Raw genomic sequence first — 27951 nt, forward strand, 5'->3', positions numbered from 1 at the left:
ATGATTGCAAGTGGAATTTTTCTTCTCTTAATTCTCAGAGGACATTTGGAAAAGAGAAAATCAGATTTTTTTTTTACACAATTTTGATAATGTCTTTGGGAAATTTCTCATTACCAAATTTCAGTGATATCAAATCATATAAGCTTTGCCTCCGAGTACATTTTTTTTAAAAAAATAACTGCTGCAGAAAATACTGCGGTGGAAATGCATCACTTTTTTTCTACAGCATTTTTTTTACAGAAAGTCCACAAAGTTTTCTTCTGTAAACTTTCTATTTTTGAGTTTTCATTTGTCAGCAGCAAAATGTTATACTAGAATGTTTCTAGGAACTAGAATAGGAACACTCGGCATGTTGGCATAATGCGTAGTCTTACAGACAGTGGATGTGCTAGGCGAATAGGTATGGTTTTAGTATAGTTATAGCCCCCAGAAATGACGTCCCTTTGTAGAATTTTCTCTGCATGGGTGAAATTTTCAGGACTGAGAGATGTTAAGTTATCTAAAAGCAGGAACTAACAATATCCTCTTCGTTAATCACTAAAATATGTTTGTCTAAGACCTTGGAATAAGAGTCTGGGGAAGGTTAACCCTTCTTTCACTGCTCTAATGTTTCTTAGTTAATAGGTAATATCCATGAAGCACAGTAAAAACGTTTCAGCTGCGTCTGTTAATTTTAAACTTTGGACAACTTTGTGGTTCAGTCTATAAGATAGTCAGTCAAAGAACAAATAAAATCCATGGTGCATAGAAAAATGTAATTTTTACTTTTCCTGGCTGCGATGGAATTGGATGGCTCTATTGGTTTTCATTAGAGATGAGCGAACACTAAAATGTTCGAGGTTCGAAATTCGATTCGAACAGCCGCTCAATGTTCGTGTGTTCGAACGGGTTTCGAACCCCATTATAGTCTATGGGGAACAGATACTCGTTAAGGGGGAAACCCAAATCCGTGTCTGGAGGGTCACCAAGTCCACTATGACACCCCAGGAAATGATGCCAACACCTCTGGAATGACACTGGGACAGCAGGGGAAGCATGTCTGGGGGCATCTAACACACCAAAGACCCTCTATTACCCCAACATCACAGCCTAACAACTACACACTTTACACACTCAATACCACCTCTCTGACAGTAGGAAAACACCTTGAAACATGTGTATTTGGCACTTGCAGTGAGGAGAGCTTGTCACCAGCAGTGAATTTGGCCCTTGTAGTAAGTTGAGGTTGGCACCAACATTTGTTTTGAAAATCAGGGTGGATTGAGCCTCTAACCAGCAGAGTTTGGGCAAATTCATGGTGGAGGGAGCCTCTAAAAACCCCAGTTTGGACCAATTCATGGTGGAGGGAGACTCTAAAAACCCCAGTTTGGACCAATTCATGGTGGAGGGAGACTCTAAAAACCCCAGTTTGGACCAATTCATGGTGGAGGGAGCCTCTAAAAACCCCAGTTTGGACCAATTCATGGTGGAGGGAGCCTCTAACCAGCCCAGTTTGGACCAATTAATGGTGGAGGGAGCCTCTAAACAGCCAAGTTTTGGGAAATTCATGGTGGAGGGAGCCTCTAACCAGCCCAGTTTGGACCAATTCATGGTGGAGGGAGCCTCTAAACAGCCCAGTTTGGGCAAATTCATGGTGGAGGGAGCCTCTAACCAGCCCAGTTTGGACCAATTAATGGTGGAGGGAGCCTCTAAACAGCCCAGTTTGGACCAATTAATGGTGGAGGGAGCCTCTAACCAGCCCAGTTTGGACCAATTAATGGTGGAGGGAGCCTCTAACCAGCCCAGTTTGGACCAATTAATGGTGGAGGGAGCCTCTAACCAGCCCAGTTTGGACCAATTAATGGTGGAGGGAGCCTCTAAACAGCCAAGTTTTGGGAAATTCATGGTGGAGGGAGCCTCTAACCAGCCCAGTTTGGACCAATTCATGGTGGAGGGAGCCTCTAAACAGCCCAGTTTGGGCAAATTCATGGTGGAGGGAGCCTCTAAAAAACCCAGTTTGGACCAATTCATGGTGGAGGGAGCCTCTAATTAGCCCAGTTTGGACCAATTAATTGTGGAGGGAGCCTCTAACCAGCCCAGTTTGGACCAATTAATGGTGGAGGGAGCCTCTAACCACCCCAGTTTGGGCAAATTCATGGTGGAGGGAGCCTCTAACCAGCCCAGTTTGGACCAATTAATGGTGGAGGGAGCCTCTAACCAGCCCAGTTTGGACCAATTAATGGTGGAGGGAGCCTCTAATTAGCCCAGTTTGGACCAATTAATTGTGGAGGGAGCCTCTAACCAGCCCAGTTTGGACCAATTCATGGTGGAGGGAGCCTCTAATTAGCCCAGTTTGGACCAATTAATTGTGGAGGGAGCCTCTAACCAGCCCAGTTTGGACCAATTAATGGTGGAGGGAGCCTCTAAAAAACCCAGTTTGGACCAATTCATGGTGGAGGGAGCCTCTAATTAGCCCAGTTTGGACCAATTAATTGTGGAGGGAGCCTCTAACCAGCCCAGTTTGGACCAATTAATGGTGGAGGGAGCCTCTAAAAAACCCAGTTTGGACCAATTCATGGTGGAGGGAGCCTCTAATTAGCCCAGTTTGGACCAATTAATTGTGGAGGGAGCCTCTAACCAGCCCAGTTTGGACCAATTAATGGTGGAGGGAGCCTCTAACCACCCCAGTTTGGACCAATTCATGGTGGAGGGAGCCTCTAACCACCCCAGTTTGGACCAATTCATGGTGGAGGGAGCCTCTAAACAGCCCAGTTTGGGCAAATTCATGGTGGAGGGAGCCTCTAACCAGCAGAGTTGGGGGAAATCAGGGTAGAGGGAGCCTAGTATTAGCAGAATTGTGCAACGCTTATGGTGGATGAGTATGAGGATGCGGAGGAATTGGAGAGGTTGAGTACAGACATGGAGTTTCATGTTGGGGTGCTTTACACAGGTGGGCACAAAAATGACGGCTCTACCCAGTGGTGGTTCATTTTTATCAAAGTGAGCCGGTCGGCACTCTCAGCTGACAGACGGGTGCGCTTGTCAGTGATGATGCCACCGGCTGCACTGAACACCCTCTCAGATAGGACGCTGGCGGCAGGACAGGACAGCACCTCCAAGGCATATAGGGCAAGTTCAAGCCACAGGTCCAACTTCGACACCCAATACGTGTAGGGCGCAGAGGGGTCGGAGAGGACAGGGCTGTGGTCGGAAAGGTATTCCCGCAACATGCGCCTATACTTCTCACGCCTGGTGACACTAGGACCCTCCGTGGCGGCACTTTGGCGAGGGGGTGCCATCAAGGTGTCCCAGACCTTAGACAGTGTGCCCCTCGTTTGTGTGGACCGGTGAGAACTTGGTTGCCTACTGGAGGAACTGCCCTCCCTGCCGCCAACGTCACATGCTGGAAACATCTCCATCATATTCTGCACCAATTGCCTGTGGCAAGCATTGATGCGATTGGCCCTCCCCTCTACCGGAATAAAAGACGAGATGTTGTTTTTATACCGGGGGTCAAGGATAGCAAAGATCCAGTACTGGTTGTCCTCCATGATTTTGACAATACGCTTGTCGGTTGTAAAGCACCCCAACATGAACTCAGCCATGTCTGCCACAGTGTTAGTTGGCATGACTCCTCTGGCCCCACCGGAAAGTTCAATCTCCATTTCCTCCTCATCCTCCATGTCTACCCATCCGCGCTGCAACAATGGGACGATTCGAAGTTGCCCGGAAGCCTCCTGTATCACCATCACATCATCGGACAACTCTTCTTCCTCCTCCTCCTCCTCCTCCTCCTCCATTAAACGCAGTGAAGCGGACAGATGTGTGGACCTACTCTCCAGCTGTGACGGATCGGATGCTATCCCTAACTCCTCTGTGTGATCTGAGTTATCCCTGATGTCAATCAGGGATTCTCTCAGAACACACAAGAGCGGGATTGTAAGGCTCACCATCGCATCCTCAGAGCTCACCCTCCTTGTGGACTCCTCAAAGACCCGTAGGATGTCACAAAGGTCTCTCATCCATGGCCACTCATGGATGTGAAACTGAGGCAGCTGACTTTGTGGCACCCTAGGGTTTTGTAGCTGGTATTCCATCAAAGGTCTCTGCTGCTCAACCACTCTATTCAACATCTGAAACGTTGAGTTCCAGCGTGTGGGGACGTCGCACAAAAGCCGGTGTTGTGGCACATGCAGGCGTTGCTGGAGAGATTTTAAGCTAGCAGCGGCTACTGTCGACTTGCGAAAGTGGGCGCACATGCGCCGCACTTTCACCAGTAGCTCTGGAACATTGGGGTAGCTCTTTAGGAAACGTTGCACCACTAGGTTGAAGACGTGGGCCAGGCATGGAACATGTTGGAGTCCGGCAAGCTCCAGAGCTGCTACCAGGTTCCGGCCGTTATCACAAACGACCATGCCTGGGCCCAGGTGCAGCGGCTCAAACCATATTGCCGTCTCATCGAGGAGGGCATCCCTCACCTCGGAGGCAGTGTGCTGTCTGTCCCCCAAGCTGATCAGCTTCAGCACAGCCTGCTGACGTCTACCAACGCCAGTGCTGCAACGTTTCCAACTCGTAGCTGGGGTCAATCTAACAGCGGAGGAGGAGGCGGTGGCGGAGGAGGAGGCGGTGGCGGAGGAGGAGGCGGTAGAGGAGGAGGAGGAGGAGGGGGGTGTTCTTCTCGTGTCCCTGCCAGGAATGTTAGGCGGGGAGACGAGGTACACCGGGCCAGTTTGGGAAGCAGTCCCAGCCTCAACTACATTCACCCAGTGTGCCGTCAGTGAAATGTAGCGTCCCTGTCCGCATGCACTTGTCCACGCGTCGGTGGTCAAGTGGACCTTTGTGCAAAGCGCGGAACTAAGGGCCCGCCTGATGTTGAGTGACACGTGCTGGTGCAAGGCGGGGACGGCACACCGGGAGAAGTAGTGACGGCTAGGGACGGCATAGCGAGGTGCCGCAGTTGCCATCAGGTCCAGGAAGGCGGGAGTTTCAACAAGCCGGAACGCCAACATCTCCTGGGCCAGCAGTTTAGCGATGTTGGCGTTCAAGGCTTGCGCGTGTGGGTGGTTAGCAGTGTATTTCTGCCGCCGCTCCAATGTCTGAGAGATGGTGGGTTGTTGTAAAGAAACGCCTGATGGTGCCTTTGATGGTGCAGGAGAAGGAGATAAGACAGGACCAGGGGAGGATGAGGTAGAAGTCAACAAAGTGGCGGAGGCAGATGAAGTGGTGTCCTGGCTCGTCCTCTGGAGTGCATCGCCAGCACAGTCAGCAGTGGCAGTGGCAGAGGCAGAGGCAGAGGCAGTGGCAGTGGCGTGAACGGCAGTCGGCCTTTGTCCTGCCGTTGCTGCCTGCCACTGATTCCAGTGCTTGGATTCCAAATGACGGCGCATTGAAGTGGTGGACAGGTTGCTCTTCTCAGAGCCCCTAATCAATTTCGAGAGGCAAATTGTGCAGACAACACTATATCTGTCCTCGGCGCATTCCTTGAAAAAACTCCACACCTTCGAGAAACGTGCCCTCGAGGTGGGAGTTTTTCGGGGCTGGGTACGAACTGGAACATCTTGGGAGATTCCGGGTGTGGCCTGGCTTCGCCTAAGCTGCTGACCTCTGCCTCTGCCTCTAGCTACCCTTTTTGGTGCTGCACCTGCCTCAACATCCACACTACTTTCCCCGCTTGACATCCCCCCTGTCCAGGTCGGGTCAGTGTCCTCATCATCCACCACTTCCTCTTCCAACTCCTGTCTCATCTCCTCCTCCCGCACAATGCGCCGGTCAACTGGATGCCCTGACGGCAACTGCGTCACATCATCGTCGATGAGGGTGGGTTGCTGGTCATCCACCACCAAATCGAACGGAGATGGAGGAGACTCTAGTGTTTGAGCATCTGGATACAGATGCTCCTCTGTTAGGTTCGTGGAATCGTGACGTGGAGAGGCAGGTTGAGGGACAATGAAAGGAGCGGAGAACAGCTCTGGGGAGCAGGGACAGTTTGGGTTATTGTTCTGTAAAGCTTCGGAATTTTGGGAGGAAGGAAGACAAGACTGTTGGGTAATAGGAGGAGAGGAGGCAGAGTCTGACTGGCTGCTGGACAATGTGCTGTAAGCGTTCTCTGACAGCCATTGCAAGACCTGTTCCTGGTTCTCGGGCCTACTAAGGTTTGTACCCTGCAGTTTAGTTAATGTGGCAAGCAACCCTGGCACTGTGGAGTGGCGCAATGCTTGCTGCCCCACAGGAGTAGGCACGGGACGCCCTGTGGCTTCACTGCTACCTTGCTCCCCAGAACCATTCCCCCGACCTCGCCCACGGCCTCGTCCACGTCCCTTTCCGGGAGCCTTGCGCATTTTGAATTCCTAGTTAGAAATTGGCACTGTATACCAGTAGTAAAAATTGTGGGTGCACGTAACCCCAATATATTCTTTGAATTCCCAGTCAGAAACTGGCACTATATGGCAGTAGCAAGAAATGAGGGTATTTGTATTCCCAATATACTCTTTGAATTCCCAGTCAGACAATGGCACTGTATACCAGTAGTAAAAATTGTGGGTGCACGTAACCCCAATATATTCTTTGAATTCCCAGTCAGACACTGGCACTATATGGCAGTAGCAAGAAATGAGGGTATTTGTATTCCCAATATATTCTTTGAATTCCCAGTCAGACAATGGCACTGTATACCAGTAGTAAAAATTGTGGGTGCACGTAACCCCAATATATTCTTTGAATTACCAGTCAGAAACTGGCACTATATGGCAGTAGCAAGAAATGAGGGTATTTATAACCCCAATATATTCTTTGAATTCCCAGTCAGACAATGGCACTGTATACCAGTAGTAAAAATTGTGGGTGCACGTAACCCCAATATATTCTTTGAATTCCCAGTCAGAAACTGGCACTATATGGCAGTAGCAAGAAATGAGGGTATTTATAACCCCAATATATTCTTTGAATTCCCAGTCAGACAATGGCACTGTATACCAGTAGTAAAAATTGTGGGTGCACGTAACCCCAATATATTCTTTGAATTCCCAGTCAGAAACTGGCACTATATGGCAGTAGCAAGAAATGAGGGTATTTGTATTCCCAATATACTCTTTGAATTCCCAGTCAGACAATGGCACTGTATACCAGTAGTAAAAATTGTGGGTGCACGTAACCCCAATATATTCTTTGAATTCCCAGTCAGACACTGGCACTATATGGCAGTAGCAAGAAATGAGGGTATTTGTATTCCCAATATACTCTTTGAATTCCCAGTCAGACAATGGCACTGTATACCAGTAGTAAAAATTGTGGGTGCACGTAACCCCAATATATTCTTTGAATTCCCAGTCAGAAACTGGCACTATATGGCAGTAGCAAGAAATGAGGGTATTTGTATTCCCAATATACTCTTTGAATTCCCAGTCAGACAATGGCACTGTATACCAGTAGTAAAAATTGTGGGTGCACGTAACCCCAATATATTCTTTGAATTCCCAGTCAGACACTGGCACTATATGGCAGTAGCAAGAAATGAGGGTATTTGTATTCCCAATATACTCTTTGAATTCCCAGTCAGACAATGGCACTGTATACCAGTAGTAAAAATTGTGGGTGCACGTAACCCCAATATATTCTTTGAATTCCCAGTCAGACACTGGCACTATATGGCAGTAGCAAGAAATGAGGGTATTTGTATTCCCAATATACTCTTTGAATTCCCAGTCAGACAATGGCACTGTATACCAGTAGTAAAAATTGTGGGTGCACGTAACCCCAATATATTCTTTGAATTACCAGTCAGAAACTGGCACTATATGGCAGTAGCAAGAAATGAGGGTATTTATAACCCCAATATATTCTTTGAATTCCCAGTCAGACAATGGCACTGTATACCAGTAGTAAAAATTGTGGGTGCACGTAACCCCAATATATTCTTTGAATTCCCAGTCAGAAACTGGCACTATATGGCAGTAGCAAGAAATGAGGGTATTTGTATTCCCAATATACTCTTTGAATTCCCAGTCAGACAATGGCACTGTATACCAGTAGTAAAAATTGTGGGTGCACGTAACCCCAATATATTCTTTGAATTCCCAGTCAGAAACTGGCACTATATGGCAGTAGCAAGAAATGAGGGTATTTGTATTCCCAATATACTCTTTGAATTCCCAGTCAGACAATGGCACTGTATACCAGTAGTAAAAATTGTGGGTGCACGTAACCCCAATATATTCTTTGAATTCCCAGTCAGACACTGGCACTATATGGCAGTAGCAAGAAATGAGGGTATTTGTATTCCCAATATACTCTTTGAATTCCCAGTCAGACAATGGCACTGTATACCAGTAGTAAAAATTGTGGGTGCACGTAACCCCAATATATTCTTTGAATTCCCAGTCAGAAACTGGCACTATATGGCAGTAGCAAGAAATGAGGGTATTTGTATTCCCAATATACTCTTTGAATTCCCAGTCAGACAATGGCACTGTATACCAGTAGTAAAAATTGTGGGTGCACGTAACCCCAATATATTCTTTGAATTCCCAGTCAGACACTGGCACTATATGGCAGTAGCAAGAAATGAGGGTATTTGTATTCCCAATATACTCTTTGAATTCCCAGTCAGACAATGGCACTGTATACCAGTAGTAAAAATTGTGGGTGCACGTAACCCCAATATATTCTTTGAATTCCCAGTCAGACACTGGCACTATATGGCAGTAGCAAGAAATGAGGGTATTTGTATTCCCAATATACTCTTTGAATTCCCAGTCAGACAATGGCACTGTATACCAGTAGTAAAAATTGTGGGTGCACGTAACCCCAATATATTCTTTGAATTACCAGTCAGAAACTGGCACTATATGGCAGTAGCAAGAAATGAGGGTATTTATAACCCCAATATATTCTTTGAATTCCCAGTCAGACAATGGCACTGTATACCAGTAGTAAAAATTGTGGGTGCACGTAACCCCAATATATTCTTTGAATTCCCAGTCAGAAACTGGCACTATATGGCAGTAGCAAGAAATGAGGGTATTTGTATTCCCAATATACTCTTTGAATTCCCAGTCAGACAATGGCACTGTATACCAGTAGTAAAAATTGTGGGTGCACGTAACCCCAATATATTCTTTGAATTCCCAGTCAGACACTGGCACTATATGGCAGTAGCAAGAAATGAGGGTATTTGTATTCCCAATATATTCTTTGAATTCCCAGTCAGACAATGGCACTGTATACCAGTAGTAAAAATTGTGGGTGCACGTAACCCCAATATATTCTTTGAATTACCAGTCAGAAACTGGCACTATATGGCAGTAGCAAGAAATGAGGGTATTTATAACCCCAATATATTCTTTGAATTCCCAGTCAGACAATGGCACTGTATACCAGTAGTAAAAATTGTGGGTGCACGTAACCCCAATATATTCTTTGAATTCCCAGTCAGAAACTGGCACTATATGGCAGTAGCAAGAAATGAGGGTATTTATAACCCCAATATATTCTTTGAATTCCCAGTCAGACAATGGCACTGTATACCAGTAGTAAAAATTGTGGGTGCACGTAACCCCAATATATTCTTTGAATTCCCAGTCAGAAACTGGCACTATATGGCAGTAGCAAGAAATGAGGGTATTTGTATTCCCAATATACTCTTTGAATTCCCAGTCAGACAATGGCACTGTATACCAGTAGTAAAAATTGTGGGTGCACGTAACCCCAATATATTCTTTGAATTCCCAGTCAGACACTGGCACTATATGGCAGTAGCAAGAAATGAGGGTATTTGTATTCCCAATATACTCTTTGAATTCCCAGTCAGACAATGGCACTGTATACCAGTAGTAAAAATTGTGGGTGCACGTAACCCCAATATATTCTTTGAATTACCAGTCAGAAACTGGCACTATATGGCAGTAGCAAGAAATGAGGGTATTTATAACCCCAATATATTCTTTGAATTCCCAGTCAGACAATGGCACTGTATACCAGTAGTAAAAATTGTGGGTGCACGTAACCCCAATATATTCTTTGAATTCCCAGTCAGACACTGGCACTATATGGCAGTAGCAAGAAATGAGGGTATTTGTATTCCCAATATACTCTTTGAATTCCCAGTCAGACAATGGCACTGTATACCAGTAGTAAAAATTGTGGGTGCACGTAACCCCAATATATTCTTTGAATTCCCAGTCAGACACTGGCACTATATGGCAGTAGCAAGAAATGAGGGTATTTGTATTCCCAATATACTCTTTGAATTCCCAGTCAGACAATGGCACTGTATACCAGTAGTAAAAATTGTGGGTGCACGTAACCCCAATATATTCTTTGAATTACCAGTCAGAAACTGGCACTATATGGCAGTAGCAAGAAATGAGGGTATTTATAACCCCAATATATTCTTTGAATTCCCAGTCAGACAATGGCACTGTATACCAGTAGTAAAAATTGTGGGTGCACGTAACCCCAATATATTCTTTGAATTCCCAGTCAGAAACTGGCACTATATGGCAGTAGCAAGAAATGAGGGTATTTGTATTCCCAATATACTCTTTGAATTCCCAGTCAGACAATGGCACTGTATACCAGTAGTAAAAATTGTGGGTGCACGTAACCCCAATATATTCTTTGAATTCCCAGTCAGAAACTGGCACTATATGGCAGTAGCAAGAAATGAGGGTATTTGTATTCCCAATATACTCTTTGAATTCCCAGTCAGACAATGGCACTGTATACCAGTAGTAAAAATTGTGGGTGCACGTAACCCCAATATATTCTTTGAATTCCCAGTCAGACACTGGCACTATATGGCAGTAGCAAGAAATGAGGGTATTTGTATTCCCAATATACTCTTTGAATTCCCAGTCAGACAATGGCACTGTATACCAGTAGTAAAAATTGTGGGTGCACGTAACCCCAATATATTCTTTGAATTACCAGTCAGAAACTGGCACTATATGGCAGTAGCAAGAAATGAGGGTATTTATAACCCCAATATATTCTTTGAATTCCCAGTCAGACAATGGCACTGTATACCAGTAGTAAAAATTGTGGGTGCACGTAACCCCAATATATTCTTTGAATTCCCAGTCAGAAACTGGCACTATATGGCAGTAGCAAGAAATGAGGGTATTTGTATTCCCAATATACTCTTTGAATTCCCAGTCAGACAATGGCACTGTATACCAGTAGTAAAAATTGTGGGTGCACGTAACCCCAATATATTCTTTGAATTCCCAGTCAGACACTGGCACTATATGGCAGTAGCAAGAAATGAGGGTATTTGTATTCCCAATATACTCTTTGAATTCCCAGTCAGACAATGGCACTGTATACCAGTAGTAAAAATTGTGGGTGCACGTAACCCCAATATATTCTTTGAATTACCAGTCAGAAACTGGCACTATATGGCAGTAGCAAGAAATGAGGGTATTTATAACCCCAATATATTCTTTGAATTCCCAGTCAGACAATGGCACTGTATACCAGTAGTAAAAATTGTGGGTGCACGTAACCCCAATATATTCTTTGAATTCCCAGTCAGAAACTGGCACTATATGGCAGTAGCAAGAAATGAGGGTATTTGTATTCCCAATATACTCTTTGAATTCCCAGTCAGACAATGGCACTGTATACCAGTAGTAAAAATTGTGGGTGCACGTAACCCCAATATATTCTTTGAATTACCAGTCAGAAACTGGCACTATATGGCAGTAGCAAGAAATGAGGGTATTTATAACCCCAATATATTCTTTGAATTCCCAGTCAGACAATGGCATTGTATACCAGTAGTAAAAATTGTGGGTGCACGTAACCCCAATATATTCTTTGAATTACCAGTCAGAAACTGGCACTATATGGCAGTAGCAAGAAATGAGGGTATTTGTATTCCCAATATATTCTTTGAATTCCCAGTCAGACAATGGCACTGTATACCAGTAGTAAAAATTGTGGGTGTATATAGCCCCAATTCTATTGCTAGGGGACTTGCAGGGTATTTCTGGGGTGAAGGTGGGGGGGCACACCGTTGGAACGGGTATCGGGGTATATATCGGGTATACGGGAATACACTGACAGTGTATTCCATTCAGGATCCTGGGAAAGCTGGGTTGCGGCGATTGAGCCCGTCAGTGCCACGTTACACTGACAAGCTTCTCCCTGGAATTTAGCTCTTACAAGAGCTGTTGGTTGTCTTCTCCTTCCTATCCTAGCCTGTCCCTGCCTACCCAGAATCTAAGCCCTAGCTAGCTGGACGGAAACCTCCGTCCTCGGTGAATTGCAAGCTCAGAATGACGCGAAGCTGGGCGTCGCTGTTCTTTTAAATTAGAGGTCACATGTTTTCGGCAGCCAATGGGTTTTGCCTACTTTTTTCAACGTCACCGGTGTCGTAGTTCCTGTCCCACCTACCCAGCGCTGTTATTGGAGCAAAAAAGGCGCCAGGGAAGGTGGGAGGGGAATCGAGTAATGGCGCACTTTACCACGCGGTGTTCGATTCGATTCGAACATGCCGAACAGCCTAATATCCGATCGAACATGAGTTCGATAGAACACTGTTCGCTCATCTCTAGTTTTCATCACTGGATGGGAAGTACTGAACTGACTAACTGATGGCTTGTTTGGCTGTATCCGTTCAGAGAAGATACACAGCAGGTTGAAGCGGCTGTCAAATGTATCAGTGAACCACATAAAAAATACAATAAGCAAAATTGTCACATTCTAAAATTTCAAAATATCTCAAACATGTCCCATAAATGTTACAATAATTAGGTTAATACATACTAATAATCTATTGGCTAAAATATGTGTTTCCTCTACATAGTATAATGTGTCATAGCAGCCCCATCCACATGGTATAATGTGCAATAGAAGCTCCTTCACAGGATATAATGTCCCATAGCATCCCCTCCACACAGTATAATGTCCCATAGTGGCCCCTGCACACATTATAATATCCCATAGCGGCCCCTCCATACAGTATAATGTCCCATAGTGGCCCCCTCTATGCAGTATAATGTCCTATAGTGGCCCCTCCACACAGTATAATGCCCCACAGTGCCCTCTCAACACAATGTTATGTACCACAGTGGCCCCTCCATACAGTATTATGTCCCATAGACCCCCCTGGGGTCTTTTTAGACTCAAGAGTATAATGATTGGAGGCCCAGGGGAGATGACAGATATAAAAAAAAATTGATACTTGCCTCTCCTGGGATATAGTGCACTTCCTGCTGTTCTCATTCCTTTTCAATGTTGGGTTACACCGGCATTGTTATCTATTGTGACACTGGTCTGTTCCAAAGAGGCCCAAAGACTGCAAGGAGTGCATCAGAGCCCAGGAGACGCCTTCCCCTGGCCTTCTATAAATATATTCTGGGGTTTGAAGAGACTTCAGAGTATAATAATAGCAGTATTTGTTGGAGTTCGCCCAACAAATACTCTTTCTGCAAGCTCATGGCCTTACTTTCTGATCCCCACTCCTGCTCACAGCTTCCTCTGCTTTCCCTTCTGCCCTCCAAAGGGTCCAGCAACGTGTTATGAGACGCAGAAGGGGAAGCGGAGGGCCATGAGCAAAAGTGGGGATCGGTAAGTAAATATGGCTCCAGCAGGTAATGGCCTATTAAAAAAACATCAGGGGCTCATCGGGCTCCCTAAGGTTTCGGGCCCTGTGGCAGCTTACACCACTGTACTGCACTGACACTCACTTTTATGCCTTTTAACATTTCAATCACTCCAAAAAATACCCTTTTTTGTGCAGATGAGAGGATTGCCTTTGTTTTTTTGTTTTTTTTGACACATATGATGATTATATTGCAAAAATCAATGGTTTTAAATCAAAATCAGCTCATTTTAATGACTTGTAAGTGCTACAGGCTTGTTGTTATTTGGAAGACAAATTTGTGGCTGTGATCCTAGTTGAATAGTGATGAAGAATTGGCATTTCAATAAAAGGCACTAAAAATTATCCATTTGTGGGAGCAGAATTCCGTTAAAACATTGTGTTGGCATTGGAAGAAGCAATAGTGAGGTTGTCTGTTTTGTTTTCTTATTACGCCAACAGTGGCAGGCAATTGCAAAGTGTAACTGCCAACTATGGTATTACAAGAAAAAAAGTTTACCCCATTGTCAGCATGCCTGTCACTTGAAAAGAAAAGTGATAAAGCATTGGCTTCATAAAAATGCCACCAAAAATTTGTCCCTTAATAGGAGCAGATGCAGCACCAATGAGTCACAATTACAAGATTAGAATAAAAATTTGATACACATTATCAGCGCGCCCCACCTGCTCTCTGAAAATATCTAGTATATCTGAAATGGAATGGATTTTATGACCCTAAGAACAACACTTATCCTGTTGGTTATACCTGTATGGGAGCAAATTCCACATCAACATTGTGTTGGCAGGGTGACAATGTACAAAAGAAAAAATATGGTGCTCACTATCAGCATGCCTGGCCTTCCAGGTGAAAAATGTGGACTAGCTTCCAAAACTAATCATCATGACTGAGCTAGAAACTGTTCTACTTCTTCTCATAGTTATCTACTCCATTGTATATATGGCTTGCTGCAAGCAGTAATAATATGCTGCAGCTTAAACTAACACTTCAGCAAATGCTTCATTGTGACTCATTGTGTGCTTCACTTTACAGTCATGAAATAAGGATGCAAACTGTAAATAATGACTCTCCCTGGTAAAGTTGGTGGTGGGAAATGGTCCATTGGGGTGGAATTGGAGGAAGTGGATAGGTCCTGCCTTATATTGAAATTGTAATAACCAAAAAATTGAGCCAGAGCAAAAATACTATAAAAATACAAAAATATTTTAATTATTTTTAATAATAAATAAAAACACACAAAATACAGGGAGACAAACAAAGAAAAATTCACTATACAATACTCAACTGATACCAACAACCCTCCCACTTATGGATGAACTGGGAATCCCCACATGATATCCACAATAGAAAAAAATGTAATGTAAGAAGTACCAAATACTACTAAATATAGACTAATAGTCAAAAAATGAAAAACCTATAATCTACTAATGGTACATACCCACAGACATAATGACTGTAATTATAACCACTGCGCACCACCAGTGAGGTTGACTTTCAAACGCCTGACACGCATTTCTCCAGGAGGCCTCCTTATATCATTATGTCCGGTGTTTTATTTTATTTTTTTTTCTAGAGATTCTGTTCAGGTTAAATAATCTTTCAGTTTTATGGTATGGATTGTTACATGGCAATGCCAAGTAATGTATTGTTTTAATAAATTTTTAGGTTTTTTAAAAAATTATTTTATATAGGAAAGGGGCATTTTGGGGCTTTATTATTCATTTCTCCATTTTTTTAAATACACTTTACTTATGAGTGATGGGGGACATTAACATGGTGGAACCTCTTAGATGCCGTGGTCATATTGAGCTCAGACTGGGCATTAGTGGAGTGGGTATTAGATGTCATTTCCGATAGTAATAGTACTTCCATCTGTGTTAAGACTCAGGCAACCAGGATGTACTATTACATCCTTGGTCGTTAAGGGGTTAAACACTAGTCTGTAGAGTACATTGTACATAGATGAAACTGCTCTATTGCACAACAGACTTAGAAAAAAGTAGATTGTCAATGAAAGGGTTAACTGAAAGGGTTGACTGTCCTTTAAACCTTTAGACCAGGAATACTGCTGTGCTGTCAAACTCACAACAACAGCAGCACAGCTTTGCCCTCTCTCTTATCTATTGATTTCTATCACTAGTTGTCCTGTAATTGCTTAAATCTAACTAAATTCTCCTATTCCTAACTATTGTGCTCTGCATGATGCATTGAGATGAATCACAGACCAATCACTATCTCTACCATGCTCACAGCACCTTATATAGTGTGTATGACATCAGTACTCTAAGGTGTCCACCTACCATTGTCTACTCTATTGGCTGTGAGGCTGTCAGCTTATGTGATGTCAGATGGTAGATGGTAGAACATCATACAGGGACTCACAGACATGTCTCTTCTCCATTTCCTGCACAATACATGCAGCATTGGCCAATTTTGTTTTTTCCAATTCAAACTGGCATTTGGTCATTTTGGTTAAAACTGAACAATTTGGAATATTCTGGTCAAACCCATGATTAATCGGCTTGCCCGTCTCTGGTAATGTGCCTATGATGTATTATTTTTCCCTTATTTTTGCTTATAATATTATATCACCAATACCATAGACTATATCCTCTGCCCTCTGAAAGAAGAATTATGCAGACAATTGTTTATATTGTCTCTAAGATTGTGGATTGAATTGAATCCTCCTTGAGAGCCATGGGATTACAGTCGAATTGTATAGGAAGTTCTATAGTAACCTGCTTTCACCCTACGCACATCTTCCATAACAACTACCAAAAGAATTGAGGACCTAACAGGACATTGACTACAGTTATAGGTTTATGTACCAGTTCCAGTGAGGTGTAGTTATATGGGGATGTCTCTTGGCAGTGCCTTGTATTACTAAAGTGATTATTAGGCCGTCCTTACTGGCTTCAGACTGCTGCAGAGATTTCTCACCATTTAGCAGCATGCTAGGCAGTAGCAGGAGGAGGCTGCACTTTTAATGGGGCTTTTGCACGTATTATTACATTATAAATGAGTTGCCTGTTGGAAGGCAGGTCAGTTTTTCAGTGCTCTCTGATGGCTATTAGTTGTTAATAACCTTCCCTTTCCTAGTGCGCTGGACAGTTTATTCTAGCTAAAACCTGTTCTAGGCTGTAAAGGTGAAAGTTGAAGAGGACCATTACCTGGCTGGGAATAGCTTTTGCGTTCCTTACTCACACCTTCCCTTGTCCATTCAAAAGCTATTGAACACACTTGTTTACACATTATATATTACTGTCAGATTATTATTTAACTGCTGTATTACTTCACAGCTAAATAGAGCTATGTACATTCTCAGCAATAAATGGACAAGGAATTCTCAAGGGGCCATTCCTTAAGTGTTAAAGCTTTACAAACCATGTACCTCTCCAAATTCCATTCCCCTCAATCTGTAGATGACAGTCCCAAACTTACTTCTCATAATATATTACAAGATATAAAGGAATACATGGTTAGCACAATAGTACTAACAATTTTAACCCCTTCCCGACATGCGCCGTAATAGTACGGCCCATGTCGGGTCTGTAACTATGGCGACCGCCCGGGAGCTTTAAGCAGGGAGCTTTAAGCAGTAGACAACCGGCTCTAATGCCTCCGATCGGTCCCCGGACCAATAGGAGGCATTAACCCCTCCGGCGCCGCGGTCAAAGGCGCCGGAGGCGCCATTTTCCCGGCGGCGCATGGGCGCCGCCATTTTGGCCGGGATCGCCGGCTCCTGGAGCATGCTCCAGGGCTGACGTCCCGTTGCCATGACAGCCGGGAGCCTTGTACAGGCTCCCAGGCTTGTCTGCAAATCCTCTCTTTTGCAGGCTGGTCTATGCAGCCTGCAAAAGAAAGGATGCTTTTTTGCAATGCATTAGCATTGTAATGCATTGCATTAGTGATCAGATCCCCTGGGGTTCAACACCCCTAGGGGGTCTAATAAATGCAAAAAAAAAAAAAAAGTTAAAAAAAATATAAAAAAATATAAAAAGAATTAAAAGTTCAAATCACCCCCCTTTCCCTAGAACACATATAAAAGTAGTTAAAAACTGTGAAACATATACATGTTAGGTATCCCCACATCCGAAATCGCCCGCTCTACAAATCTATAAAAATATTTTTCCTGTTCGGTAAACGCCGTAGCGGGAAAAATAGTCAAAAGTGCCAAACCGCTGTTTTTTCACTGTTTTGATTCTGAAAAAATTTGAAGAAAAAGTGATCAAAGCAATAACATTTCCCGAAAATGGTAGAACTAAAAAGTACACCCGGCCCCGCAAAAAAAGACGCCCTATGCATCCCCATACACCTACGTATAAAAAAGTTACGGCCGTCGGAATATGGTGACTTTTAGAAAAAAAAAATTTTAACACAGTTTTGGAATTTTTTTTAGGGGTCAAAATGTAAATAAAACCATATAAATTTGGTATCCCTGGAACCGTACCGAAACACAGAATATAGGGGACATGTCATTTTGGCTGCACAGTGAACACCGTAAAACCAAAGCCCGTAAGAAAGTCGCGGAAATGCATTTTTTCTTCAAATCCACCCCATTCTGAATTTTTTTCCTGCTTCCCAGTACATTATATAGAATAATTAATGGTAGCATCATGAAGAAAAATTTGTCCCGCAAAAATTAAGACCTCATATGGCTCTGGGAGCGGAGAAATAAAAAAGTTATGGGGTTTAGAAGGAGGGGAGTCAAAAACGAAAATCAAAAAATGCCATCGGCGGGAAGGGGTTAAACAAAGTCAAAGATGTTGCTAGGATCTGAAAATGCTATTGCAAAACTATTGCAAAATACACAGTGCTGCTTTTCTCTTAGGCAGCGAATAAATAAAGCCACAATACAATGAACAATAATACCATGATACAGTTAACTAGAATATTGTGAATATCGCCACACAGTGATTGAATAATACCCTTTCATGGATGAGATGGGAATAACCCGGTCTCCACCTAACTGAGATGCCGTACCGTACCCTCTTACTGGGCAGCCATTGGCAGAATTTCAGCCTCCTTTGAAACTGATCAGACTCCTCTATAGAAATGTTCTGATCAGGGGTGTATTACGCTGCAAATTTGGCGCTAAAGTGGTCAATAACTGGCCTGACTTTAAATGGGCAGCCAAAGTTTGGGGGATCTGGGGGCGGGCACTGTACAATATCATAATAGTTTAAAAATTTTAGGATAATTTCAAAACTTGTTCTGGTCATCGCTATTCGATAGATTAAAGTATTAAACAAAACGTCTATAATCCAATACTGTCAAATTTGTGGGGGTTTTTGCACTTTGCCCATATGCAAGACCCCAGAATATTTTCACCTCTGCTGCATTACCTGGGGTCCACCTCTGGGGCCTGGCATATGAAGAGGTGGCATTTTGTTCTATAAATTGCTGCACGTATAAATGTGTTTGGATCACCATAAAATCTATAAAGTCAGCAGTGAAAAAGACTTTGAAAAAGTAAATTTCTGTGAAGTCTTCCATCTCAATTTGGATTTTTGACCTGTCCATAAGGTCAAGAAGCTGAGGCTCATAATTTTCAAGGCGTGGGGTCCACATTTGTCCAGCACTTCTCAGAGTTGTCTCCTTTTGGGTCGCTCAACACTGGATGATGAGAAGGCGGGGTAGAAGAAAAATGATATTTGTTGGCCGTATCATATGACTCTATGCTGAATACCTTCTTTGGGATGATTGGGAGCTTTGCAACATTTTTGTGTTTGCTGTGTTTTTTTAACTTGAAACTTTATTTCTTGAAACTTGAAAGTGTGGGGTGTATGTTGTTCTTCAACATCAAAAATCTGAGCACAAACACATTCAGCACTCTGTGGTGGTCACAGACACAGGGTAAAAAAAATAGGGCGGATCAAAGAAAAAAAAGTGTTTCCCCCCAAAAAAGTGCTGTTAAAGGGGTTGTCCCATCTCAAGGATCCTATCTATACTGGTAGCTTATGTAAATTAAAGTCTTTTGCTAAATATATTGCTTTAGAAGTTCTTCTTTCTTTGCCTGCTATGTGACCTGATTCCTCCCATTGTTTACACAGCGTTGCTATAACATCGGACTTGGGAGATAGGACAAGTGACATCACTCAATGCTGGCAAGAAAATCATTCAGCTAATTGCAGTTTACTAAAAAAGCCCAGTCTGTTATCTCTGTAAGTAAACACACACTAAAGCTGAGTCTGTTCTGTACAAAAATCTGCAGATTATCTGATCTGCAGAAGTGTTGTTTGTTCCATTCAGAAGGGAGAAAAGGGAGGAGAAATACAGGAAGTGAGAAGCAGACACTGTGGCTGAAAGACTGAGATGGGAGAACCCCTTTAATGTAAAAGCAAAACAGCAGCAGGAGAGGCTGTACACACAGGGGAAAGGGATGAATGAATGGATTGAGGAAGATGGAGGAGGATGGAGGGTAGCAGAAGAGGTTAGAGGGTGGCAGAGGTGAATCGAGGGCGTCACAGGTGAATAGGCAAAGTCGCAGGGCTAACGCACAGTAAATAGCGTAAATAGTGACTGCTGTGCTCCCAATCCCAATGGGAGTGAGGTGAGCAGATCAGTGACCATTAGTTTGCACTGCCCTGCGTAGATGCTATTGGTCAGTCTATACACACTGATCAATTGCAGAGATTGGGGGGGGTGGCACCACTGCACATCTTCCTCGGTAGTTCTGTATAGCACCAATCACTTCCAGTTTTTGAGTAACTTGCCGACACAGATCATTGGATCAGTAAGCTGCTACTGTCCAGAATCAATCATCCAATAGCAGCGATCCACAATTCGGGGGAGGGAATAAAACGCTCCTTGTGTATGTGCAAAGATTGACTGTTGTCATGGACAGAAGCAATCTTTTTAAGATCCCTGTGTCACATGACACAGAGGCCCCTTAACGCCAGGACATACTATTACATCCATTTGCGTTAAGTACCAGGCGACCAGGATGTAATAGTATGTGCTGTTAAGGGGTTAATACTTAATCTTTGTAGTACTTACTAGAGATCGGCGAACCTCTCAAGATTTTTTAATTTTGGGTAGTTCAGGCCTCTGATTTGTTTCGGTTTGTTCGGTATGAACCACAACTTAAATTGGCTTAAAATAGATTATAAGATTGTCTCCCAGGAACCTATATATCTTATTTCTAGCTTTCTAAGGCAAACCCAGCTCCAGGGGAGGAAAGAAATTAGCCAGAAGGGAGTTCGGGGCATCTGCAGTTGCAGATAAAGTTTACTCGCCTGTCCACGCTACTGTCCAGGCTGCTCTTCACTGCCACTGTTACACTTACAACACAATGATGAAGAACGAAGGGACTCTGCATGCAGCATCCCAGAATTCTCCAGCATTGTAAGGGTTAGTTCACACACAGTGATCTAGTGGTCCAAATTTTGATGTGGGAAGCCGCGTCAGAATCCAGACCAAAATGCGACTGTTGTAGCTTTTGACAGCCGCAGCTTTCCGCTCTGGATTAGGCCCAAATGAATGGGCCTAGTCCTGAGAGATTGTCTTGGCCAGGACGCCGCAGCGGTTTAAGCAGCGGAATCCGCGTTAAGATAGGGCAGGTCGCTTCTTTTTTCTGCGAGCAGTAAAATACTGCCACGGAAAAAGGAAATGACCAGCTCCCATTGAATTCAATGGGCAGCGTTTTTTTTTTTTACCCGGATTTTGAAGTGGATTCCACATTAAAATCCAGACCAAAAAACTACGGGTGAACTAGCCTTAATGTAAGTGTCTTCTGGTTAGACTTCAGATTGTGGAGCGTTAATTTCTTCTACCAGTTTCTGTAATGATAACTTGGGCCCCAAATTCAAGTACATCTGGCTTCATGGCTGGTGCTAGTGAAGAGGTTTGCGTGCCCGGGATCTATCTCTCAGAACTGTGTGACATTTAAAAAGCTTGTTGGCTCTGTGGCTCTCTGTTGTCAGCCAGTTCACGCAATTTCTGATATTTGCGCTACAGATACTATCATAGCAGCCAAACTCACAAAACACATATATTCTCCCTCTCCCTTATCTATTATTTCTATCACTAATCTGCCTGTAATTCATTAACTATAACTAAACTGTGTTATAATTCTACTACTAAGGCTAGGTTCACACCTGTGCCTGCGCGTTTTGGGGGATTACTTTCCCCATTACACTTGAAAAATGCGGAGACAAAAGTACTGCAAGCAGCCATTTTTTTCTCTGCATTTTTTGCCCTTTTCAGGAAGAAACCAGGCAGAAACCTGGCGGACCCAATTATAGTCTATTGGATCCCTGAGTTTCCGTGGGTAACTGCTTTTTTAAGCAGATTAGTTTTCCGTTCGGGAAACAGAAACCCAAATGCAGGTGAGAACCTAGCGTAAGATAATCTAGCTCTATTGCAAGCTTTGCAGTACTCCGTGCTCTGTACTGCATGTACTATCATGCAGTGATGAATGACACATCCATCCCTGACTTCCACCATCACTGAAATGCCTCATATTCCAGCCCACACAACCATTGATTTCACCATTAGGTGATGTCTATAGGCCACAATGTGTTGCAGCTGTTTTTAACAGGTGATTTTTTTTTTTCCATGAAGAAAATGGTCATTCATAGTAAATAAGAAATCTCGATAAAGCATGGGGTATAGGTCAAGCAAAATGTATGAACATGATACTAACAGTATGTATGACAAACAGTAGTAATAATGGTTAATGTTTGCAAAGCGATTTCTTATGTATTTAGCCAAATTGCTGATGTCCTGGTTACAATCCTCTTGTTGGACAGTCCTACATTAGGAGTTGAATAGAATTTGGTCATGGATTTTTCATTTTTTCATATCTATTGATTTTGTAGAATATATTTTGCACATAATTTTATATAACACTAGATTATTTGTATGACAAAAATGTCTAATCCCACCTTGTCACTTAAGGCAATAACCTAATAGGCTCTGTAATATAACCTGAGCATGCAACATATTTCAATGATTCCTAATATGTAGAAAAACAAACAAACAGATGGTGTAGTGGTTAAACACATCTATCAAGTGTAACTTCACTGCCGGTTGAATAAAGGTGTTTAACAGGAATACTTCCTACATCATGATTTCTAAACAATGCCCCTGTTCCACAGTCCTACAGTGACTGCTGAACAGATCATGGGTGCAAATAAATACCTAAAATTCATGCCTAGCAGGAATTATTGTCACAATGAGGCTTGTTCCAAATCCTAGGGGGAGTTCAGTGTATCTCACAAGGCTTGAGATCTGGGGGCAGCTGGCACTACTTCTAATCCTTACTGCCGCTGAAGAGGTGCTGGTGTCACCCCTCATGCACACCCCCTGTAAGCTGCCTATTCAACACTTAAACTGTTCTTTGGTCATTACAATGTAAATATAGCTTTTCATGGACTAAGGACTTTTTATGAAGGGGGGCCTAAAAACATTTAGCCCACTTAACCCTGCTGACAAAAAAAACCCTACTGAATTAGCCATTTACACGCTGCTCGTGCGAAAAATCCCTTCTCCAAAAGACTGTGGGTATATAAACAGCTACGCTTCGGAGGAGGTGAAAGGAGTTTAAAGCCTGTCCGTGTGCCACAGCTTCTTTCCAGCAATAGGCCAACCATTGATGGAAAACAGCTGCTTAGCTTTAATAGAACAATGATTTATTCATAGTGATTTGGGGAGGGGAAGAGGAAAACTTATGTCTAAAACATTTCTTTTCTTTCACAGGGGATTTGAGTGTCTGTAGCCACACAGACACTTAATTCAGGGCGTGGATGGGGGGTGGGTTTAGGAAAAGTCTGTCACAAATATATATGTCAAACAGGTGTGGGGACAGCAAATAAATAAGAAAAATGGAATGTTCATAAGTCGTGATGGATCTAGCAGACTATATGGTCTATACAACCATTGGCCATTCATGTACTGAAGATTTCTATTGAGATACAAAAATGATGGCATATTTAGGTGAACCTGTCACATGAGAATGCAGTCCAGTCTTTTGGCATCATGTTATAGAGAAGAGTTAACGGAACAGACTGATATGTAGCGTTTCATTAAGATTTATTAGAATTTGTAACTTTCTGGTCTTAGCAGTCCAGTAGGTGGCTTTATTGTAATGTATATAAAATAGATGCATGTATAATAGTTAAATATATAGATAAACACAAAAGAAAATTAGGGCTGCACATCCCAATGTGAACCGGTGCTTAACTACCGTGGCAATATATATAAATACAGAAAATATAGGAGCAGCCTGCACACAGCACAAAGGTATAAGAAATAGATAAACATTACTACTATTGTTACTATAAAATAATACATACATATTAAAGGTTCCTTGTTACACACATTTCATCAAACAGTGAGAAGCCCACCTGTCATGACAAGGTGACCTCATTCAGATGGGACCTTACACTATATAAAATACCTTTCTTTGACCCGAACCAGGTCTACAAATTTCAGGGCAAGTAAGATCCAGAGCTAACGCCATTTAAGGCTAAGGCCCCACGGGCCGGAAACACAGCGCTAAAGCGCTGCGGGAACACCCATGGCGTGAACGTATCACGATTCTTTCCACAGCGCTTTGAACAAAAAGTTCACAGAGTTTTCCTCTACAGACTTTCTCTTACAATTATATCTACGGGGAAGCCATAGATATAATTGACATGCTGCAATTTTCAAAACCGCAACTTTTTTTTTCTGCCAAAATGGGCATGGGATTCACATGAATCCCATCACTTTGCAAGTACTGAATAATGCAGCGATTTTTCCCTCAGCGTTTCCGCCGCAGGCAAATCACAGCGTTTCCGGCCTGTGGAGCCCCGGCCTAAAATAGCCTAAGGCAGATGGGGAATGAAAACTTTTACATACAGAGGACGCTGGGGTAGGTGAAACATAAAAACCCCCCAAAAAAGGCATATATCATACACGCCTGCCCCCTGCGCTCTGGTGTACACTGTCGCTGTCCATTTTAGCATGTGCCTTTTAGGGGGTTACCTGGGCAATATTAGAGTTTACCAGTACTTGCCTGTAAACTTTATTATTCCCTGGGAAAACTTCCCCCGCTTACCTTCTTTATAAATTATACCCCCTTTTATTAAAGCCCAAAATCAGCTTCAAAATCAGCGTCAAAAAACTGAACTGACCCTAAGGGTATGTTAATATGGCAGATTTTGCATTCTGTGTGTGGAAATGCAGTGCACCGGCATCCCATCACAGCAATCCGGATTAGGCCCGAATGAATGGACCTAATTGGGAGGGAGCCTCGCGGCGCGGATGCCGCGGCTGAGTATGTTGCGGAATTCGCAGCATGATAGGGCAATTCGCTTCTTTTTTCCGCTACTAGCTAGAGGAAAAAAGAAGCGAGCGGCTCCCATTGAAGTCAATGAGAGCCTTTTTGGCAGCGGATTGAGGCGGATTCCGCGTCAAAATTCACTGCTAAAAAAAACTCTGTGAACAGACCCTTATATGTATTACTCCACCCTCTATTAAAATGCCCAGTGTTTTAAAAATAAATAAATAAACATGATACTCACCTACCTCTGTTCCCCAAGGAGGACCCTCCACCACTGCCGCTGCTCACCTAGAAAGCACCAGGACAGTGACGTTACCGCACAGACATCTAGGCCAGAACACAGATGGCCTGTAGTGGCTTTTGCCTTACGAGTTAGGGTGCATTCACACTGAGTAAACGCTAGCTTATTCTGAACGTAAAACACGTTCAGAATAAGCGGCGTCTAAAGCAGCTCCATTCATTTCTATGGGAGCGGGGATACGAGCGCTCCCCATAGAAATGAATGGGCTGCTTCTTTCACTCCGTGCAGTCCCATTGAAGTGAATGGGGAGTGCCGGCGTATACGGCAAGCTCTGCTCATGCCGGAGCGTACACGCCGGCACTCCCCATTCACTTCAATGGGACTGCACGGAGTGAAAGAAGCAGCCCATTCATTTCTATGGGGAGCGCTCGTATCCCCGCTCCCATAGAAATGAATGGAGCTGCTTTAGACGCCACTTATTCTGAACGTGTTTTACGTTCAGAATAAGCTAGCGTTTACTCAGTGTGAATTCACCCTTACTCAGCCTTCCACCTCTCCTATGTATTTCAACTTCATGGGTGCCATGCAGACACCGATGCAGTTAATATGTAACTTGTGCAGTGAAATACAGTCCGCACTCCATGCACAGATACTCAGTAAGAGGCAGCAACAGCTCTCAATATAGAAGCCAGGAAAAGAATAAAGAGAGGCAGGATACCACAGAAAGGATACAAAATGTGTTAATAAATTATATTACAAAATGTATTCATAACACAAATATTGCCAGAAAATCAAAACTTGTCTGAAAGTTTAGTTACACTTTACGATAACAATAAAGCAAAATGACTGGCCAAAATAACTACTGTAGCAATTCTGTTATCAAAATGTTAAAGCTGTAGCTATTAAATTACATCGGTGATGTAAAAATCTCTGAAATGTTTACATTTGGATGTTTATATTGCGCAGTTTGTTGAGTAGGCCGCACCTGCAGAAATATGTTACAGCTCGGCCGAAATATTAGTAATATTGCAAATGCAATTATCATGGCCTCAACATGGTAAATGCTACAACTAGATTTAATGACTGTTGTATTCTTTTACTTTTAACTAGCAACTTATATAAAGTGCTTTATAGCCAACAGTTCAGTATAGTGAGCAGTTCTTGTCTAGACAGCTCGATATAAGGACCACTGGTGGTCACTGCATATGATCATGCAAACAAATGTTGTCTCATTGTAGAGAGAATTATGTAGTTATACAGTAATGAAAAAGGATATAAGTGCCCTGCATGGTAATAGACCGTCTTTTATATTTTCCTAAACAATGTACATATTGATAATACACTATATAAACTCATTTATTCCTATATGTAGTCATTTATAATGAAAGTCAACATATGGATACAGTTATAAGAATGTCTATACATATGTATCCAAATTTATGGAAATGAAGGCAAATAGAAAACCTAAAAGGTATAGTAATTACTAGACATGAGCGAGTAGTACTCGATCGAGTAGGTATTCAATCGAATACGGTATTCGAAATACTCTTACTCAATCGAGTACCACTCGCTATTCGAATGTAAAAGTTCGATGCAGAACTAGCATTGATTGGCCGAATGCTATACAGTCTTCGACAATGTTCGATCAAATTATACTTACCAAGTCCACGAGTGAGGGTCGGGCTGGATCCTCCGAGAAGTCTTCTCCTTGCAGCGTCCCCGCGGCATCTTCCAGCTCTTCATTCACTCTGCCAGGCATCGGGCCTGGGCAGAGCTGACTGCGCATGTAGTACGGGCATGCGCAGTCGGCTCTGCCCAGGCCCGATGCCTAGCAGAGTGAATGAAGAGCTGGAAGACGCCGCGGGGACGCTGCAAGGAGAAGACTTCTCGGAGGATCCAACCCGACCCTCACTTGTGGACTTGGTAAGTGTAATTTGATCGAACGTTGCCTACCCCTGAAACGAGTATTTTCCCCCATAGACTATAATAGGATTCGATATTCAATTCGAGTAGTCGAATATTGAGGGGTTACGCAAAACAAATATTGAACCTCGAACATTTTACTGTTCGCTCATCTCTAGTAATTATATTGGTTATCCTTTTAAAGTTAAAAAAAAAATACAGAAAAACCTAGATAATATCTTTTCCAATAGATATAGGGCTTACTAGTGAAAACTCATGTTAAGAAATAAAAGGACAGCAGTGAGGCAGGGTTAACTCATCCCAGTGTCAATATGTTTACCTGCTTTTGAATGTAGCATATTGTATCTATGTTTAATTCCTCTGGACTCTGTTGGATCCGATCACAGTTCTGCAGCCACTGACCTTAGGTTGTTGGTTAGTTACTTTTATAATATTTTATTTCACAAATAAGTCCAACTATCTGCGTTCTGTGCCTTTACCCAGAAATAATGGAGTCGGGCTTGAGTGAAAGGACATTGTGGCTATAAGCAAAGGAATCAGACTGTGTTCGAAGCAATGACCTCCGACCCTCTCAGCAGCTGCCTCTCGCGTTCACTGTTCTTTGGTTAAGTGCATCTTTTCTGGATATATTATGTGCTTGTCAAAGTTCTATTGTCATATAATGATACTATTGTGCCTTGCAATGAAGAACTATCACTAAGGTCTCACTGTGAAACAGGAGATTTTAATCAGCCTTGACATGTTTTATAGACATTGAGAGTCAATAGAATCAGATTATTTATACAGATTAAGGAAAGAGATTTAGTATTTCTTTTTCCCTTTCAGAGAATTATTGTCATATTGGAGAAGCATTATATTATTTTGTTGGACAACACACTTCTTTTTAGTACAAGCACAATATTATGCTATGTTCAGTGCTGTAACTTTTAGAATGTTTA

This window comes from Leptodactylus fuscus, chromosome 2 (assembly GCF_031893055.1).
Source record: "Leptodactylus fuscus isolate aLepFus1 chromosome 2, aLepFus1.hap2, whole genome shotgun sequence".
NCBI lineage: Eukaryota > Metazoa > Chordata > Amphibia > Anura > Leptodactylidae > Leptodactylus > Leptodactylus fuscus.